Source organism: Zootoca vivipara, chromosome 13 (assembly GCF_965207765.1).
Source record: "Zootoca vivipara chromosome 13, rZooViv2.hap1.1, whole genome shotgun sequence".
NCBI classification, from domain to species: domain Eukaryota; kingdom Metazoa; phylum Chordata; class Lepidosauria; order Squamata; family Lacertidae; genus Zootoca; species Zootoca vivipara.
In genome coordinates, this window is record NC_142596.1 from 12,637,726 (window position 1) to 12,657,670 (window position 19,945).

General features: G+C 43.1%; 1 protein-coding gene across 4 annotated transcripts in view; it reads left to right on the forward strand.

Annotated features, from left to right (window-relative positions):
- SEMA6D (semaphorin 6D) overlaps window positions 1-19,945 on the forward strand; it is a 401,170-nt gene that overhangs the window by 81,159 nt on the left and 300,066 nt on the right. For 2 of the 4 annotated variants that reach the window (XM_088657280.1, XM_088657282.1), the window contains exon 3: window positions 18,507-18,624. The exons of 1 other annotated variant lie outside the window; for it this stretch is intronic. The gene's annotated coding sequence lies outside the window, so the exon portion shown is untranslated. Of the gene's footprint in view, window positions 1-18,490; window positions 18,625-19,945 lie in introns of those variants that run through there. One more of the 4 variants, XM_060282527.2, reaches the window with a different exon arrangement.

The following is a 19,945-nucleotide window of genomic DNA, read 5'->3' on the forward strand; positions in this document are numbered from 1 at the left end:
ATAAGAAATACATTGGAAAACAAAAAGAAACAACTCCTAGTATTGTTTGGTTTTGATAATACAGGTATCTATATTTCTGCAAAAATAAAATAAAAATGATACTATTGAGATACTAATGAGACCTACATTGGCTCCCAGGACGTTTCCAAGCACAATTCAAAGTGTTGGTGCTGACCTTTAAAGCCCTAAATGGCCTCGGTCCAGTATACCTGAAGGAGCGTCTCCACCCCCATCATTCTGCCCGGACACTGAGGTCCAGCGCCAAGGGCCTTCTGGCGGTTCCCTCGCTACGAGAAGCCAAGTTACAGGGAACCAGGCAGAGGGCCTTCTCGGTAGTGGCACCCACCCTGTGGAATACCTTCCCACCAGAGGTCAAAGAGAACAACAATTACCAGACCTTTAGAAGGCATCTTAAGGCAGCCCTGTTTAGGGAAGCTTTTAATGTTTGATGGATTTCTGTATTTTAATATTTTGTTGGAAGCCGTCCAGAGTGGCTGGGGGAACCTGGCCAGATGGGTGGGGTATAAATAAATTATTATTACTACTACTACTACTACTACTACTATACTAAACTGAAATGTTTAAAACTTTCTTGTGTTGGGTTTGAATCTTTCCATCATATGTGTCACAGCACTGTGGCATGCCACACCCTTTGAGAGCCACTGCTGTAGAGGAAGACATACTGGTATTTTTAGTGATGTGGGGTGATATTCAACTAAGTAGCTGTGCTAGCTAGTGCAATGGGATTTCTCCCCTCTCCTCCCCACGTGTGTGCTCCATGCCATCCCTAAATCTGCTCCAGAGGATTGGGGGAAATCCATAAGAGATTAAGGGGGGTGTCAAGGAAAGAGAGGGGGAGATTTTTTTTTTCATTGTACAAGGAGGAAGTATTGTGCCGGCAGAACAAGCCACTCAACACTGCAGCGAATATAGCACTATATTAGTTTATATATTTTGCGTGGGGAGTGGGGGTTGATTTAGGCTAGGAAATGTTTTGAGCAACCTTCCCCAATCCAATGCTGTCCAGATGTTTTAGACTCCAACTCCGATCATTCTTGACCCTATGCACTATTCAGTTTGAGGGTGATTGGAGTTGAAGTCCAAATACATTTTCCCAAATGGAGAGTAGATGGGGTTGTGTTTCTGTTTCTTGTTGTTTGCAAAAGGACAACAATATTTTCAACCCATAATCATTCTAATACAAATCCAGTTCAATAAGTTTTGTCTGGAGATCCCCATTTCTTACTGGCGCTTAGATTTACGAAAGCTTCTTGAAGAACTTGAGGCCCATGGGATAATCTTCGTTTGCTAAGCTACTACACAATATACTAAACACCTCTGAAATATATTCCACTGAAGCATAAAGAATACATTGCTTTGGTAGGTTTACACACAGTCTCGCTATGGAGCAGATTCTCCATTTGGTCCCTAAGGACTATAGCAGCTTTCACTAACCTTGAATCCTCTGATGTTGTTGCACTTCAATCCACAGATGATGTGGGAGAGAATATTTCAAAGCATTGGGGCTGCAGCTGAAAATGCCATGTTTCTCATTGAGGTCAAGGGCCTTAGGTAGCCCACATGCTTTGCATGCAGAAGGTCCCAGGTTCAGTCCCCATCATCTCCAGGTAAAGATTCGTGGGGCTCCTATCTGATGAAATTTGAAGCAGAGCCTTCTGTAACTGCTAGGAGGACTCATGAGGTCATTTAAGTTCATCACCATTTATTTGTATGCCACTTCTCCATAGTAATCCATGCTCAAAGCTACTTACAAGATAAAAAAAAATGTACACAATTTGCTAGCAGTTGCAAGATGTAGCACAATTCAAATCCTAATAAGCAGCAACCTAACGAAAACATATTGGGTTAGTAATATACAATGATTGTATTGCATGTTTATTAATATGAGATGTTTTCCACTAATCATACATAATATACCGATTATGCATATTATTCAAAATAAGGTCCAACCTTAAAATACAAGAATATGATTCAAGTGACAGCAAAAATAATAGCCCTTCAAAACTAAACATTGACCCCAGCAGTAACACCTGAACGATGTCCCCTGTCTCTGGATATGTGAGTGCAGCCTCTCTACAAATTCCATCTTACTTCGTATTTGAATGGTTTGTGTAGATGCAACCTGGGAATTCCATCTGACCTTTGGGCAATTTTTATTTTTCTGCCATAGCCAGGGGCACCAGTTGATCCATACTCTGATCTAGTTCAGCTCTCCTGCCAACAGATTTCGAGAAGCCTCCCTACCCGATACCGTTCTTTTGAAAGCAGCGTGCCTCTGGAACTCATCAGCGCAACCCTTTTGTGCCATTTATATTTGTCATAGTCACAGCGAGTCTTACCAAGTTTCTCTGCATTGTGGATTCAGCATTTCTGAAAGCAGTGCCTTCTTGTCAATCAATTGACAGAAAATATTGCTTCTAGGAGTGCTGATTAAGCAACAGAAGGGACTCAAGAAACCTGGGAAGCAATTTTGCAGCTAACTGAGCACAATGTTTTTCTGCATACAGGGCATCATGGGTAGAAGTGTAAAAGAAACTCTGTGTGTCACTTCCACTTTTCACCTCCTCCACATCTCACTAAATTGCTTAGAAATACATTGTTTGTTCAGTACGCACAGGGTTGTATCCAATATTAGTTATACTCAGAGTAGACCCATGGACATTAATAGACATGAATAAGTTGTGACCAGTCATTTAAGTGGATGTACTCTTGAGTAGAATTTAGTGGAATACAGCTCTTACTGCCCTGCCTTTTCTTGCATCATAAAACTCTCGTCCGTAGCAGGAAAAAACTTAAATATGTTGCAGAGTTCCCCAAAACAGACCAGAGGCAATTGTACTTTAACCAACAGAGCTTTACTGCTACTGAAGGCAAATGAGCATAATGGTCACAAATCCAATACATCCAGGATTGGCACAGTCTATTAGAAATCCAGTTGCAGCAGACTTAAGTTAAATTTAACAACTAAACCTTAACACTATAGCATACAGAACAGAACACCACACTAGAACAAAGAGATAGAAAGAAAAAGTGAAACCCAGGCTCCTTCTGGCCCTACATTTTTATTCAGCATGACCTTGACAGAAAGAATGAAGAGAACCAGTTTAAACCAGCTGTACTCAGATTCTCTGAAGGTACAACCCAAACAATAACCCAAACATCATGAACTTTCTGTCACACAGAGAAGCTTCCAGAACCCTCTTTTTAAAAAAAATATTTAAAAGCTTTATTTATTTTTTCTTTAAAAATACATAAAAACAAAATCATAACCTACAACATTCAAATCATAATACACCAATAACATAAACCCAAACAATAACAAACACAAATTCCACCATAATTTAAACATAAATATAATACTAACCCTTTCTCCTCCCCCCTCCACCACTTGTGACTTCCAGCCTTTCCTATAAACTGATTTTACTTCCTTTATTTTTGTGCACACTTTATTCTATCTTTTTCTTTTCTTTATTTTTACACCCTTCATAATCCTGCTACAAGATTTGCTTTTTCAACCTGAACTAAGCAGAACAGGAAAGATCTCTACACATCAGATCAATACTATCTGTACTAAGAAATGCAAACTGGCAAAAACATGTGGATTTTTCTTGGTTTTACTGTTTTAAGTTTTGTAAAGATCTTTGAGGTTGATTGGTTATTACAATCAAACGCCATATGAATTTTATGAAATAAATAAATATATAATATGGCACCGGGTGGTATAGCAATGGTCTCCCATTCAGGCACCGACTACAAAAAACTTTGCTTAACCTCAACAAAGTGGCTGCATCATGTGCTTTCAGGCCATTGTTTCTGAGGAGAATGTCATTCTTGTTCTCATACACCAGTGAAGATTGATGTCCATTGAGATTGGTAGGGTGGATGTTGGTGAGGCCAACAGTAGGTGGAGCCAGAGCCAATGTAACCAGGCAGAGGGCCTTCTTGGTGGTGGTGCCTGCCCTGTGGAATACCCTCCCATCAGATATCAAAGAAATAAACAACTATCTGACTTTAGAAGACATCTGAAGGCAGCCCTATTTAGGGAAGCTTTTAAGATTTGATGAATCATTGTATTTTAATATTCTGATGGAAGCTGCCCAGAGTGGCTGGGGAAACCCAGCCAGATGGGCGGGGTATAAATAATTTGTTGTTGTTGTTGGTGGTGGTGGTGGTCAACAGAGCTAGAGCCTATGAAAGATGGAGCCAACTAATTCTCATGTTGTTCCCATCCTCTTCCCTGCTGACTTATATGAAGACAATATTTTTAAAAATAGACAATGTGAAGAAAGTGGACACAGAGAGGTTATTCTCCCTATCTCATGGTAGTAGAACCTCAGGGGCCATTAGAAGAAGCTGAATGATGAGCAATTTGGTACAAAGTATTTCTTTACACAGCACTAGAGGTGGGATAGCCCATTAATTTTTTTCTCTCTTGTTTTCTCAGGTTTCCAATCTTAAATTCCCACCTCCACATTTCCACAGCAATTTGCCATTTTTGTTTTTGAAGGAGAAAAAGCCCTTATGAACATTCATCATTTTAGTGCAACTTTCTCTTAATTTATACATGTTTGTGTGTAGTTTTCCCTAATAGACATATTTTTGCAAAGTGGTTTCCCCTAATGTACTATATACAAGATATACAAAACTGGATGAAATAGATCATCCCTCACCAATGTGATGCCTTCTAGATGTTTTCGACTACACCAGGCTGGGGATGATGGAAGTTGTGGTCCAAATGTCTGCAAGATAGGTTCAGAAACACGCCACCGTCTTGGGAATGGAGCAATTCTGCTAGGAGGAAAGGGACTTTTTAGTTAAAAGAAAAGAGAGGGGTGACAGTTGACATGATAGAACAGGCTTCCTCAACCTTGGCCCTCCAGATGTTTTGAGACTACAATTCCCATCATCCCTGACCAATTGTCCTGCTAGCTAGGGTTCATGGGAGTTGTAGGCCAAAAACATCTGGAGGGCCAAGGTTGAGGAAGCCTGCAATAGAAGTTTATAAAGGTGACAGTAGATAGAGGAAAGTGTATGTTCCTCTCTCAGCTCATGGGCATCCAATGAAGTATGAATGCTTGAAGAGTCAGGACAGATAAACGAAAGTACTTATTCACACAGCGCACAGTTAAACTATGGAACTCCCATAGGAAGCAATGATTGGATGGCTTTAAAAGATGATTAGACAAATTAATGGAGGAGAAGGCTACTGGTGATGACTACTAGCCGTGATACATGGCAGGAGGGGAGAGGGCTCTTGTGCTCAAGCCTTGCTTGCAGGTTGCCCACAGGCATCCCATTGGCCATTGAGAGAACAGGATGCTAGACTAGATGGGCTTTTGAGGATACCATGTTGGCAAAATCTGCAATAGACGTGTGGTTGTCCTGGTCCAGCAAGGCTGTTCTTATAAATAGACAAGATCAATTGAATCTCCGGGGAAAGCTTTCTTTTAAAAAAAAATCATGCAGAGAGATTAAATATTTCCTGTAGGTTTGCGAAAATATCCTCCAAGCTCCTTATCCTCTCGAGTGCTTGAAAAGTATGAACTTGAGACTCCTATGCGTGAGCGGCCTGCAGGGCTCAAATCTTTAGTGTTAAACCCAGAGGATATATTGGCGAAGAAAGAGAATTTCTCTTGTTGAATGCTTTTGTGAAATAAAGCGGGAGGGAATCTTGTGCTGAAATACAAATAACTTTGTGATGCTAAAGCATTAAGCTTTCCTTTGAAAACTCAGCTGGTACAACCCCCCTAATTTTAACTTCAATTGCAGCTAAACTTTCCATTAAAATGTGTTTGTGAGGGCCTGAGATCTGTATACTGCTTGAAGATATATATTTTTTGGTCTGCCTAATATAGAAAAAGGGAAGCGGGTGGTGTTGTGGTGTTGTGACGGGATGAGCTCCCGTTCCGGCAGATAATATTCTCGAGAATATTCTCATTTTTGAGAATATTCCATGTACAATATTCTCAGCTCACATCACTACCCAGCCCTACCCCTGAGCATCTTCATTGGGTTATTTTGGTTACTATTTTGCCTCCTTCAAGGTTCCCCTGGGGCTCCCTGCAGCATTGCACCATTTGCCCAAATGAACCTGCCTCCACTGAAATAGAAGGAAACGCTGCGTCTTGTTTGCCACCTACCCCAAACAACAAACTAAAAAGCTCAAATCCAAACACTTAAAAAAAAACACACACCATTTTTTTGGCATTTATAAATCCTGTATTTTAAAAGACCATTTAGAAATGTCTTTCCCATTCTCTCCCCCTGCCCCCGTCTCACATTTATGTTGGCTACTGAAAGCGAGTGCAACTCTGGGGTGAAAGGGATGTTCCCTGAAGACGATGACTTTGTGCGGGAGGCATTTAAGCTCTTCAGATGGCTGTGATATTAAATGGCATCTGAATCTCTAGCTGTGCTGCGGCAGGAAGTGGAGGAGACGATTTATTTTCTTTTAAGTGTATTACTACAAATCCGACTCTAATATGATTCACAAATGTTCCGCAAAAGCTTTTATTCTTCCAACGGTGCTGTCCTATAATCCTATATTGTTGATGAGCTTGGACAATGACAAATGGTGCCTGATCCAACATTTGCTTCCCCCTCAGCCGCCTGCCTTGCTTTTGCTTCCCATTTGTATTTTTTCTTTTATCTACTAGTGCAAATGGAGTGGTTAAAAGCATAAGCTAGGTTCAGCTATATAGAAAGCTCAGCTATAAGGTTTCTGGATGATGTACTCTTGAAATCCTATCTGTAATATTGAGGTGATAATTGTACGCAGACTCATCATGGGGTATAATTACTGCTTCGTTTGTGGGTATAGATGTTGAAATCCACAATCCTTAATGAAATCCACAAGCCAAACTCCTATTGATTTTTAGCCAGATCATAAGAACATATGGTGCTGGAGGAGACTCTTGAGAGTCCCATGGACTGCAAGAAGATCAAACCTATCCATTCTTAAGGAAATCAGCCCTGAGTGCTCACTGGAAGGACAGATCGTGAAGCTGAGGCTCCAATACTTTGGCCACCTCATGAGAAGAGAAGAATCCTTGGAAAAGACCCTGATGTTGGGAAAGATGGAGGGCACAAGGAGATGGGGATGACAGAGGACGAGATGGTTGGACAGTGTTCTCGAAGCTACGGACATGAGTTTGACCAAACTGCGGGAGGCAGTGCAAGACAGGAGTGCCTCGCGTGCTATGGTCCATGGGGTCACGAAGAGTCGGACACGACTAAACGACTAAACAACAACAACAAGAACATAGGAAGGATGTAAGAACATAAGAAGAGCCTGCTGGATCAGGCCAGTGGCCCACCTAGTCCAGCATCCTGGTAGCCATTGATAGCCCTCTCCTCCATAAATTTGTCCAATCTAGGCATCCCCAAACTTCGGCCCTCCAGATGTTTTGGACTACAATTCCCATCTTCCCCGACCACTGGTCCTGTTAGCTAGGGATCATGGGAGTTGTAGGCCAAAACATCTGGAGGGCCGCAGTTTGGGGATGCCTGGTCTAATCCTTTCTTCATAGGGGAGTTGCTCCATTCCCTTGATCATTTTGTTATGCTTACATCTCACACTAGGCCCTGGATGCTGCTCAAGATTAAGTGCAGAGTTGCCACCCCTCTGGTCAATTCCAACACCAACTGTTCTAGAGCACAATCATTTAGGATACCTAGAAAGTTTACATCTTTGTCATAGCAGGGAATGGTAGTTGAAGTTACCCATTACTACAGTGTCTCCTCTTTTAGATGCTTCCTTGATTTCATTTATCATTTCAAGGTCTTATTGAGCATTTTGATCAGGGGTATGAGAGCATGTCCCCAGTACTAAATTAGCTTTGGGGCCCACAGTGAATCTGTGGAGGATTCCTTGCTTTTTTGGGATGTCTAGCCTGCTGGACTCAAAGGGCCTTCTTGGTAGTGGTGCCCGTCCTGTGGAACACCCTCCCACCAGATGTCAAAGGGAAAAAAAACAACTACCAGACTTTTAGAAGACATCTGAAGGCAGCCCTGTTTAGGGAAGCTTTTAATATCTGAAGGACTATTTTAATATTTTGTTGGAAGCCACCCAGAGTGGCTGGGGAAACCCCGCCAGATGGGCGGGGTATAAATAATAATAATAATAATAATAATAATAATAATAATAATAATAATTCTGTCTTTGAGGTATAGAGTGACACCACCTCTACATGCCCTTTCCTTCCTATAGAGTTTACATCCAGAATTAACCATGTCCCACTGGTTCTCTCCATTCCACCAGGTTTCTGTGATGCTCACTATATGAATGTCCTTATCTAAGAGGCTCCTAGTATACTCACTTGTAGACCATCTCTCTTCAAGTGTCTTTGGCATTTGCATTTGGTCATGTTGTCCTTTGCCCTCTCTTGTGCCCCAGCACTCGTGGTGCCTAGTTCTCTGCCACTCCCATTGAAATGTTCACAAATTTTATCATCCACATCCCGGGGGGGGGGGGGGGTTTGTTCCAAACTAGAGCCTTTTCAGCTCCTGTTGGCTTCCCTCCCTCAATCAGCTTAAAAGCTGATTTATCGATTTTAAGTGCCCACCCTCTGGTTCTATCTGGTTCAAGTGGATGCCATCCTATTTATATAGGCCCAGCTTGCCCCATATTGTTTCCCTGTAGGGTCACAGGTGGCACTGTGGTCTAAACCACTGAGCCTCTTGGGCTTGCCGATCGGAAGGTTGATGGTTTGAATCCGTGCGGCAGGGTGAGCTCCTGTTGCTCTGTCCCAGCTCCTGCCAACCTAGAAGTTCAAAAGCATGCCAGTGCAAGTAGATAGATAGGTACCACTGTGGCGGGAAGGTAAACTGTGTTTCTGTGCACCCTGGCTTCCATCACAGTGTCCCATTGCACCAAAAGTGGTTTAGTCATGCTGGCCACATGACCCAGAAAACTGTCTGTGGACAAATGCCAGCTTCCTCAGCCTGAAAAGCAAGATGAGTGCTGCAACCCTATAGTCGTCTTTGATTGGACTTAACCATCCAGGGATCCTTTACCTTTACCATAATGTTTCCCAGTGTAACAAATCCAAACCCATTGAGAGCACAAAGCTGCACCTGACTGGCTGGCCTTGCATGTGGAACTAGTAGCATATCAGAGAATAATAATAATAATAATAATATAATAATTTATTATGTATACCCCACCCATCTGGCTGGGTTTCCCCAGCCACTCTGGGTGGCTTCCAACAGAAAAATAAAACACAATAATCTATTAAACATTAAAAGCCTCCCTGAACAGGGCGGCCTTCAGATGTCTTCTAAAAGTCTGGTAGTTGTTTTCCTCTTTGACATCTGTTGGGAGGGCGTTCCACAGGGCAGGCGCCACCACCGAGAAGGCCCTCTGCCTGGTTCCCTGTAACTTTGCTTCTCGCAATGAGGGAACCGTCAGAAGGCCCTCGGCACTGGACCTCAGTGTCCGGGCAGAGTGATGGAGGTGGAGATGCTCCTTCAGGTATACTGGACCGAGGCCATTTAGGGCTTTAAAGGTAAGCACCAACACTTTGAATTGTGCTCAGAAACGTACTGGGAGCCAATGTAGATCTTTCAAGACCGGTGTTATGTGGTCTTATCTTAGAGGTCCCCGTTTTCAGCATCCTACCTAGGAGCCTAAATTTGACTTCCAGGTCCTTTGGACTACATTTTCCCATGTCATTGGTACTGACATGCACCACAACCACTGATTTCTCTCACTGTCTACCAGGGTATCTAGGCGATGAGCAACACCTGCAGTCTTTGCACCGGGGAGGCAATTCAGCTTGTGGTCTGTGTGCCCTTTGCAAACCCAACTATCTATGTTCCTAATGATCAAATCACCACTGCCATGATTGCTATTCCCACCAGAGAAGTATCCTCGGCACTCTGGGAACTGGCAGGGACCCTGCTGTACCTTCTGTAGCCACTTCCATGCTCTCCGAGGCTTGCAGCTGCTGCCCTGCCTCCTACTAGGTTAATTGAACTGGGACATGCTAGAATTTTTTATTTCATTGGTGTTAAATTACTCTGAGCATTAGGCATCCAAATTGGTGCAGCTGTTCATCTGATCTCGTGAAAAAGACCCAGTATGTAATCTGCTGCGTACACCTGAGCGGAACTGTTTCACAATATGTCATTAGAGCAAATAGAATTGTTTTGAATGTGCTTACAGCTGATTTTGGGGGGGACTGTACTATACTGAGACGCTGGGAGATCTAAGTTTGGGATTCCCAACATCTCTTTCAGAGCTTTCATGGCTCAGAATTACTGCTCAAAATTGCCCCCCTCCCCTGCTAAACAAGATGGCTATGGCCTCATTCAGAGGAAAGTGGTATGATGTATATTGTACAGTGGTGCCTCGCTAGACGAAATTAATTCGTTCCACGGGTCTTTTCTTATAGCGAAAAATTCGTCTAGCGAATCCCATAGGAATGCATTGATATTTTTTTTTGATTTTTTTTTTTTTGCCCATAGGAACACATTAATTGAATTTCAATGCATTCCTATGGGAAACCGCGATTTGCTAGACGAATTTTTCGTAAAATGCATTCGTCTAGCGAGGCAAGCTCCGCTCGAAAAATCCTTTCGTTAAGCGGAAATTTCATTAATCAGGGCATTCGTTAAGCGAGGCACCACTGTACTATTTCACCCTCTCTCTCTCCAGTGACACTATCAGCTCTTTGAGGGATATGGTGTCAAGGTGGAATTTGAATTGGGGAAGACTGCCAGGCAAAATGATGGCTGGTGAGAAGTATGGCCGGACTCTAGTCACTGAAGTTGGGAACCTTTTCAACAAGTAGCTAACGTGGTGTAAGCAACATGTACATTCCAGATATGTTATTACACTCATTAACAAACTGTCCTAGTTTTTCACTCGGCAAAATGCTGTGGCTTTACATCGGGCAAGGTTCCATGTAGTTCTATAGCAGAGAGTGAGTGTTTTAGTTGGCAGGCAAAGAACCACTCATCTGTGAAGACCGACTGACTTCGGTTAATTATTAAAATGGCTGTTCTTCTTCCTGCCCCCACTTTTTTTGGACATATTCCCAGGGTCCTTTTATGTATAGGTCAGGCTCTTTAATACTGAAGCTCTTTATCCCCCTCCGCCTGAATTGTTGGTGCTTTTTATCCATTATTTTGAAGCATAGGTGAATCTGTAAAATGAATGGGTCGGAGGGGGAAGTATTGAGTCCATGAACTCTTGCTTTCACTTCTCTCTCTGTCTGTCTCTTTCTCTCTTTCTCTGTTAGTGCATGTGTGGTCCAGCTGCCTCTTGCGGTCTGTACCCTTTTTGTTTATTCAGTTCAGCCACTTGTTACCTCTTCGGGCCTCTGAGACATAGGTCCCATCTGCACTATATATTGAAAGCAGTGCCATGCCGCTCTAAACAGCCATGCCTTCCACCAAAGAATCCTGGGAAGGGTATCTCATTATGGGTACGGAGAATTAGGAGACCCCCTATTCGCCTCCGTGAGCTACAGTTACCAGGGGTCCCTGATAAGAGGAATTGATTGTTAAATGACTCAGAGAATGGCAGCTCTGTGAGGAAAATAGGGGTCTCCTAGCAGCTCTCCTCAATTTTAACAAACTGCACATCCCAGACTTTGAGGGGACTCTGGACTGTTTAAAGTGGGCATGCTGCTGCTTTAAATTTGTAGCACATATGGAGCCTTAGAAACAAAAGTGGGAAGGTGATAACATTTTGTTGAGCTGAGAGTGTATAAGCTCATCTAGAAGATCTTAAGTGGCTCATCTGAAATCTTAAAAGGGGTGATGGTTGGAACTTCCAACCAGGGGGCCAAATGTGGCCTTCCAGACCTATGTATCTAGCCCTCAGGTCACTCCCCTGGCCACAAAACACACCCCTTCACCAGGTGATGTATTAGCATTAGTCCTGCTTTGTCTGGCTGAAATGTGTCCTTGAACTCTGATGATGCCTCTTGCTTACCTGGATGGGGAACAGAAAGAGGGTTGTGCATCTTTGCTTTAGAGTTCCCTTCCTTCAGCAGGACTGGCCCTGCCATTAGGCAAAGTGACTCATTTGCCTCAGGCAGCAGTTGGTGGCAGCAGCAGCAGCATTCCCGCTCCATGTCTCCTGACATGGAATAAAGTAAGATAAGCTTTGGTTGTAAGTCACTTTGGGTTGCCCTGAGCAAGATAAATCAAACAAGGAAACAAACAAATAAGCAAGCAAGCAACAAGCAAGCTGCACAAGAATGTTAATGGGTAGATCTAGCAAAAAAGTGGAGGGTTCAAAGGGCACATAAATTCATAGCATATATACAAATGTGTGTGTGTGTGTGTGTGTGTGTGTGTGTGTGTGTGTGTGCATCTTTATATCTATATATATCCCTATTCATTTCTTTGGGTTTGCCTCCCCCACCCCAGATCTTATGGGAAGAGGGCTAGTATAGGAAAGCAGATGGCATAATAGTATGGATCTTAGATAACATGCTCCTTTAAACATAGCAACCTCCTTCTTATTGAGTCAGACCATTGATCCATCTAGTTCAGTATTATCTACTCTGACTGGCAGTGGCTGTGCAGGGTTTCAGGCAAGGGGCATTCCCAGAACTACCTGGAGATGCCAGGGATTTAACCGGAGACCTGCAATGGAAGTACTCCTGGACTGTGCTACAGTCCTTCCCATAGACAGAAGCCCATTCTCCCTGTGTTCAAGTCTACTATGCATCCTTAAGTGCAGAGAGGTGCCATTTGCTCTCCTGCTTCAGGCAGTACAGTATCTCGAGCCAGCCTTGCTCCAAAGACATATTCTTTAGAGAGAGTCTTATAGCTCCTCAGCATTACTCTTGCTTGAGCTGGAGAGGATACAAATGTCACTTCTGAAATGTCACCGTTGCCTCGAGAACTTCTGAGACCACCACAGTTGCAGTCCTGTCAGTGCATGCTTCCCACGCTTGGCGCAAAGGTTCATTTACTATGTGTATGTTTAAACTGCCTTTCACCATACAAACACAGGGCTGGTGACTTAATTACATGTATGTGTTTCTGGGTAAGGCAGTTGAATCGCATTTGGTGGGTTTCTGTTCTCGGATGTGCTAATCTCAGCCCGCTAAACTGATCACCGTTTAGCGTTGAATTGTGTACACACCGTGTATTTAAAGCTCATTCCCCACTCCCAAGAATCCTGGGAACTGTAGTTCACCCCACACAGCTACAATTCCCAGCTCCCTTCCAAGAACAGACTACAGTTCCCATGATTTTTTTTGGGGGGGAGGGGTGTACTTTAAATGTACAGTGGTACCTTGGTTTTCGAACGTCTCAGAAGCTGAACGTTTCGGGTTTTCGAATGCCGAAAACCTGGAAGTAAATGCTTCCATTTTCGAATGTGCCTCGGAAGTCGAATGGCTTCTGCTGTGTGTCCCCCACCCCCATTTTTCCATTGGAATTGCAGGCCACCTTTTGCACCTCGTATTTTGAAGGTTTCAAGAGGTTCTATGCAGCCAAGGGAGCAAATGTTTTGCTACATTCTTATCTTTAATTGCTGCTGCCTAGTGGGGACATCTGTGGGTTCTCTTCTGGTGTAAGCATGTGGCTGCAATGTGCTTTGATGTGCTGTAGCACTGTGTTTCTCAACTATATTGCACTTGTTTCTGGAAGCACAGAGTAGCGTGAGCCATGCATCTGGATATTCATGGGGGAACAGTGGCTTCGCACAAGTAAACAGAGGACAGTAAATTCCTAAGTTGGAGCCAAAAGATTTAGCAATATATGCCACTAAAAGCGATGGTGGTTGCTGCCCTAAGACATTGAACATCTCCTCCGGAAATAAGAAGGGGGGGACGGGGGGGAGAGATCTCTGTGTGGTGTAAATTTCATCATTTTAAAATATATAGGAAAATGGATAGTCACCGCAAATAGCAAATTCCAAGTCCCTCTAGGGGCTCTGCCTACAATGAGAATGTTTTGAGTTGTTTATGTTCAAAAGCAGAGTCCCGAGAGTGATATACTGCTATCAACTTGCTCTGTGCTGTGGCCTTTTATTGTTGTTTATAATGGGCTGAAGATATTTTTCCCCCACTTACGTTTTAACTGTAGCTTTGAAGAGCTATAAGAGAAGAATTGAGCTTGAAAATCAGGGTTGGGAGATTAGGGGTTTTAGGTGGCCTGTTTTTCCTAGAAAACGATTGGTAATATATATTATTAGAAATTTGCATTTCCCACCTGAGTGCTACTGAAAAGCCATATGAATCTATTAGGTGCCGAATTGCACACCCTACTTTTCAAATAGACACAGCATTTGCTCACTAAAAAGAGGCTAAATCCTGTTATCCCAAGGCATTAAGGAAATATGTCTCTAATTGTATTATTAAAAGGTGTGTTATTGCTACAATAAATCATAATGGCCTGCTTTTAACACACTATATCTTGTATCCTACAGAGTTGGGTGTGTGTTTTTAGTATGGTATTGAGAGGAATGATGATTGGCAATGACGCATGAATGGCAAAGAGGAAAGAGCAAAATGTGGCCTGATATGTAACAGCATGTTAACAAAATAGTAATTTTGGAGAGCACAACTCGAAATGGAAGAGAGTGGGTGAAGGATATATCGGGTGAGTTAATAAGGAGCTGGTGGGTGACAATGAAACCCAAAGGATTTAATTTTTGCAGTTAGTTTGAATCCAGATTTGTGTGTGTGTGTGTGTGTGTGTGTGTGTGTGTGTGTGTGTGTGTGAATATAGGTGTATAATACAGATAGACAATAGATGATAGATAGATAGATAGATAGATAGATAGATAGATAGATAGATAGATAGATGATAGATAGAAACAATGTCAACTCACATCAGCAATAAGTATAATCCATTGATCCCAAATTGAATATATATTAAGTAGTCCACATCTTCCAATAGATATTGAGATTGTTGATTATGAGCTATATGTTCAAATGTAGAGAATCGTAGAATCATAGAGTTGGAAGAGACCACAAGGGCCATCCAGTCCAACCCCCTGCCAGGCAGGAAACACCATCAAAGGAGAAGGACAGGAAGATGTTTTCAGACCACTGAGCAACGGATGGTAGGTGTTTATCCTTCCAACCTTGGAGTATCCTTCCAACCCTTTGCAACCATAAGGGCTTGTAGGATCCACTTTCGTTATCCACCTGTTAGTCCCCACATCACAGGAGTGGGTTGGATCCTAAACAGTAGATAAAGTACTACTGAATGAGTCCAGTAGTACTTTAAAGGTCAAGTGGAGCCCTATCTAGGTGTTCTAATCCCTCACGCAAAGTGGGGGAGTGGGGATAACTTGGAGGGATAACCTAAGAACTTAAGAAGAGCCTGCTTGATCAGGCCAGTGGCCCATCTGGTTCAGCATCCTGTTCTCGCAGTGCCCTACCAGGTGCCTATGGAAAGCCTGCAAACAGGACATGACGAGTGCAACACTTGTGATTCCCCACTTGCAGCTGGTATTCAGTGGAGGTAGAACTTAGACATCATGCCTAGTAGCCACTGATATTTTTATTCTCCTATCACACCTTAAGAAGGATATGGACATCATGCCTAGTAGCCGCTGATATTTTTATTCTCTCACACCTTAAGAAGGATAGAAATATTCAAAGGAGGACAGTGGAAAATATGGTCTTTTATTTACAACCAGTTCAAGGGGTGGCATTGCCTGCCATCTTCCTCTTCTTTAATCTTTGCGCTGCCATTATAGAAATGAGCAGAGAGGAGGATAGGAGCAAAGGTAGAATTGGTTGGCTCCGCCCATCATTGGCTGAGGCTCCACCTACTGTTGAGCTCCCTGCCTTCTGCCAGTCCAGTGGGCATCAGCCACCATTGGTTGTGGAAGTTCTAGTTGTGGCTTTTATCCATCAAACAGGACTGGATGGCCCAGCTGGGCTGATCCCACACTTCCATTCCTACCCTTGAAGAATGACAGCACTAGCAACTAACACTGACAATATTTTAATTAATGAACACACATGCAAAACTAAGGGGCCTGATTTTCCATGGTCAGGGACCAGGAAATAGGTGTTGTCTCTGGTGAGTAAGAACAGTGGGCAAGTAAGATGTTTTAATTTTAAAAACAGAAAAATAGATTGGTGAGGAAAGGGTTATGCGGGGGAAAACACTAGGTTATTGCGTGCATAGCAACATCTGTTTTATAAGAATTCACTGGGGGAAAATGAAAGGCAAAAAAGCGGAGATGAGAGTTCTAAAGAGCATGATGGGTTGCAGTACATTTCAGCTTAAAATGATATACAGGTATGCCTGGAGTCCATTGAGATATTAAGTCTGTATTGAGTTGGTCAGGTGGAAAATCTGGCGTCTTCCTTGGCTGTGCTCTGAAAAACCATTCATCTGGAAATGCAAAGAACAAGCAGGAAAAATACCGGCATGGGATGTGATGTTGGTTTATTTTGATAACATATTTCCAGGACATCCTCCGCCAGTGTAGTTGCAAGGAAGCCGAGGATTTGATGGAAACACAGAAGGGGCAAGGACAAATTTGTGTGCCATGTTGGGGCTGCCAGGAGGTCTCAGGAACTTCATGTTCCCATAAGCTATGTGGCATGTAAGCTGGCAGCTAAAGAAGCTCATGTCACTAATGCGCCAAAATATGTGCAAGAGATCAAAGAGGTTGCTGTGACACATAGCTGCCAAGTACCCCGTTTTTTCCGGGAAAACCCTGATTTTACTTACCTTTTCCCGGTGGTCCCCCGTATCACTTCGTCTCCCGTTTTTCTCTGTCGGCGGCGGCCATTTTTGGTGCCCATAGATGGGCGGAGCGACACCGAAAGTTGCGTCGATGCACTTCCTGACATGCGTACAAGCGACTTTCGAAGCCGGCGGCGACCATTTTTTTGTGCCCATAGAAGGGCAAAGCGACACCGGAAGTTATGTCGATGCAACTTCCAGTGTCACACGGCTGCCAGTCCCGGATTCTGCAGTCCAGGACTTGGAAGGTAAGCTGTGACATAGAGACTGGCACAGATGTAAAGCAGCCCAGTCTAGCTACCAGTGGTTGATCAGGTTAATATACCCAGACTTGGAGATAATGAATTGAAATGGTTCGTAATTCTCAAATCAAATACAAGGTGAACATTATGGGCCCAAAAGTTCTTCAGCTCAGATGTTTTTGCAAGACAGAGAAAAACTTCCACCCTCTCTCTATCTCGCCCACGTGCTGGCCATGGGGAGATCTTTCTTCTTCCCTCCCTTCTTCAGTGCATGGCATGCTGTGGTCCAAGCACCAAGAGTGTGGATTTAGAATATAGATTTGGAAACAAATCCCTATGGTCCTGATGTCTGTGTGCACACCTGCAGCTGTGTTCCAGGTGTTAGAGAAGCAGGGAGAGGGGTCTTTTCCTATTCCACTGAAGCAGAAAGCAAGATAAGTTGGAAGAAAGCTTGGAGGGAGGGCAGTGGGTGACTAGGGGTGGTCGAGGCTCACCAGTGTGGTTGTGGGAAGGATCACACACCCTGTCACATTCCACATGACAACACGTGGCAGGACACGAAAAACTGGCTTTGGTATCACCAGACTTTTTATTTTGTGTTATGGGAAATAGTTAGCTTTTTCTAAGAATCATGGAATGATAGAATTGTAGAGTTGGGAAGGACCACGAGGATCATCTAGTCCAACCCCCTGCAATGCAAGGATCTTTTGCCCAATGTGGGGCTCGAACCCACAACATTGAGATTAAGAGTCTCATGCTCCACTGACTGACGAGTTTACTCCAGCAGTACTCCAGTCTTTGCATGGTTGAAGGACAGGAAATGGCTTGTGGACTGCTCAACTTCCTCTTTTCTTGGATATGAATGATACCCATTTTCTGAGTTATTCCAGGTTAGCTTTATGTCTATGCTGACATTTCACTAACCATGGTAGGTGTTGAGCCACAGGTTGCGGATATTAGCGATCCCATTTTTGCAGCTGAAATCCCATTTGAGGTTAGATCTGCAGGTTGGAATGGAAGATGAAATTTATGCAAAAGAGGAGGAGGGAAAAATAATCTCATATCTAAGTGCCTTGGCCTGCTAACTTGCGTAATACTTTATGCACCTGTTTCAGTAGGCTCCAGTCTATGCATGCTTACACTACAATCTTATATATGTATAGTGAGCTCATTCTCCTAAGTGTTGATCTTCCTGTAGCAAAACATAGAACACAAAATGCACAAGGCAGAGGTATCAACAGGCTTATGAGAACCCCAAAGTTTACATACTATAGGTACAAAAAAATAAGAATAGCAGGAGGGGCGCCCAAATTGGGGGGGCAGCAAAAAAAACTTGGTGAGGACTGAGCATGTTCAGTGGGTATGGAATGTCATTTGACAGTTGGGTGGGGGAGACAAATAATGGGGGAGAATAGAGTGCAGTATTCTGAAAAAGGGCATCACTGTCTTCCCAGACTCCTGAAGAGGAACAATCAACATTGCAGCTTTTTGTTGTAGGTCATATTTGTAAATCCGTTAGCCTTCAAGGTGCCACAAGACTCCTTTTTGTTTTTATTATCACAGCTGCCATCAATAGCGAGGGGGTTAAGCATCCTGAGAAATTGTTTGGAATCTGGACCAAGACTACAGCTTGACTCCCACAAGAGAGAAGTATGACGAGAAAACTGACGATTAGCTGAGTGTAAGTGAGCTTCATCTGTGGGTTGAGCATTCCTTCAGTATTTCTTTTATGCAGACACTTGCTTTTCCCAACAAAGAAATGAAAAGACTTTAAAGGGATTTCTCCTACAGGCTGGGAATAAAGAAAGGGACAGATTGTTAATTCAATTATTTAAAAAATGTAAGTATTTTAGATATCTTCCTGGTAGCCGCTGAATGTGTACCCACGTAAATAGGGTTGTTCACATTATCATAAATAATTGTGAGCATTCACAATAAAATCATTGTGTAATTGCTAGGGCAGAAATGTAAAAGGAAAGGAAAGAAGAAGCGTTTGTCAGATATCCAAGACAACTGCAGCTAAACATATAATGGGGAAATGTATCTGTGGTTGAAGAACCACAACAAAAAGTGAACAGGGAGGTATAATCAGAGCCAGGTTTACATACAGTATAAGCTAAACAAGCTATAGCTTAGGGCCCCACTCTCTTGCCCACCCCACCCCCAAAAAAAATTAAAGGAAAAAAACCTGGATGTACATTTCCAAAATATAAGATAAAAAACAAATAAAATAAAACCTACACACAGCAACAGTGTTTTGTTTTGTTTTGTGTAGTGTAGTGTAGTGTAGGCTCCTATGATGTAAGTAACGGGCCCCGCCTGCTAGCCTGCTCACTAAAATATCACTGGTTTGCTCATTTCTGTATATAGGGTGCCTACATTCTGCATGTGCAAATGGCTTTAGATACCTATTAGGTCCATAAATTACCATATAGCATATATTCAACAAAAAAATTGGCGCCAATTTGTTGTTGACAATGGACAGCTGGACATATAAAGGGCCCCATTACGTTCAGTAACCTACTAGTATTTCATCAAACCTAAATCTGGCCCTGGGTATAATGCAAACCTAAATCTGGCCCTGCTCATTTTTACAACAACTTCAGAAATCGATCCAAATAAGTAGGCCTTGCAACAGTATTGAGTGCTCCTATTCAGGGTTCCCACCAACCAGTCTTGGCTTCTATCAGGATACTCCATTACACCCTCCCTCCATACCTCCCATTTTCCCTGCCCCTCCAACACTCAGCCAACTTTACAGGACCACTGAGCATGCTCAGTCCTCATTGAACTGTTGCTGGCTTCCCCTTCCCCCTTCAGATACTTCCCTCCTAAAGATTTTGTGAGCTTCTACAAACCTTTGGGGTCATCTGCTGTATAGGTCCCATTAGTGCATCAGTGGTGCCATTTTGGCTAAATAGGAACTGGCAGTCAAATAATGAGTTTGGGAGAAGGGATGTAGGCTCAGGGGTAGAGCACCTGCTTTGCACACAGAAAGTCTC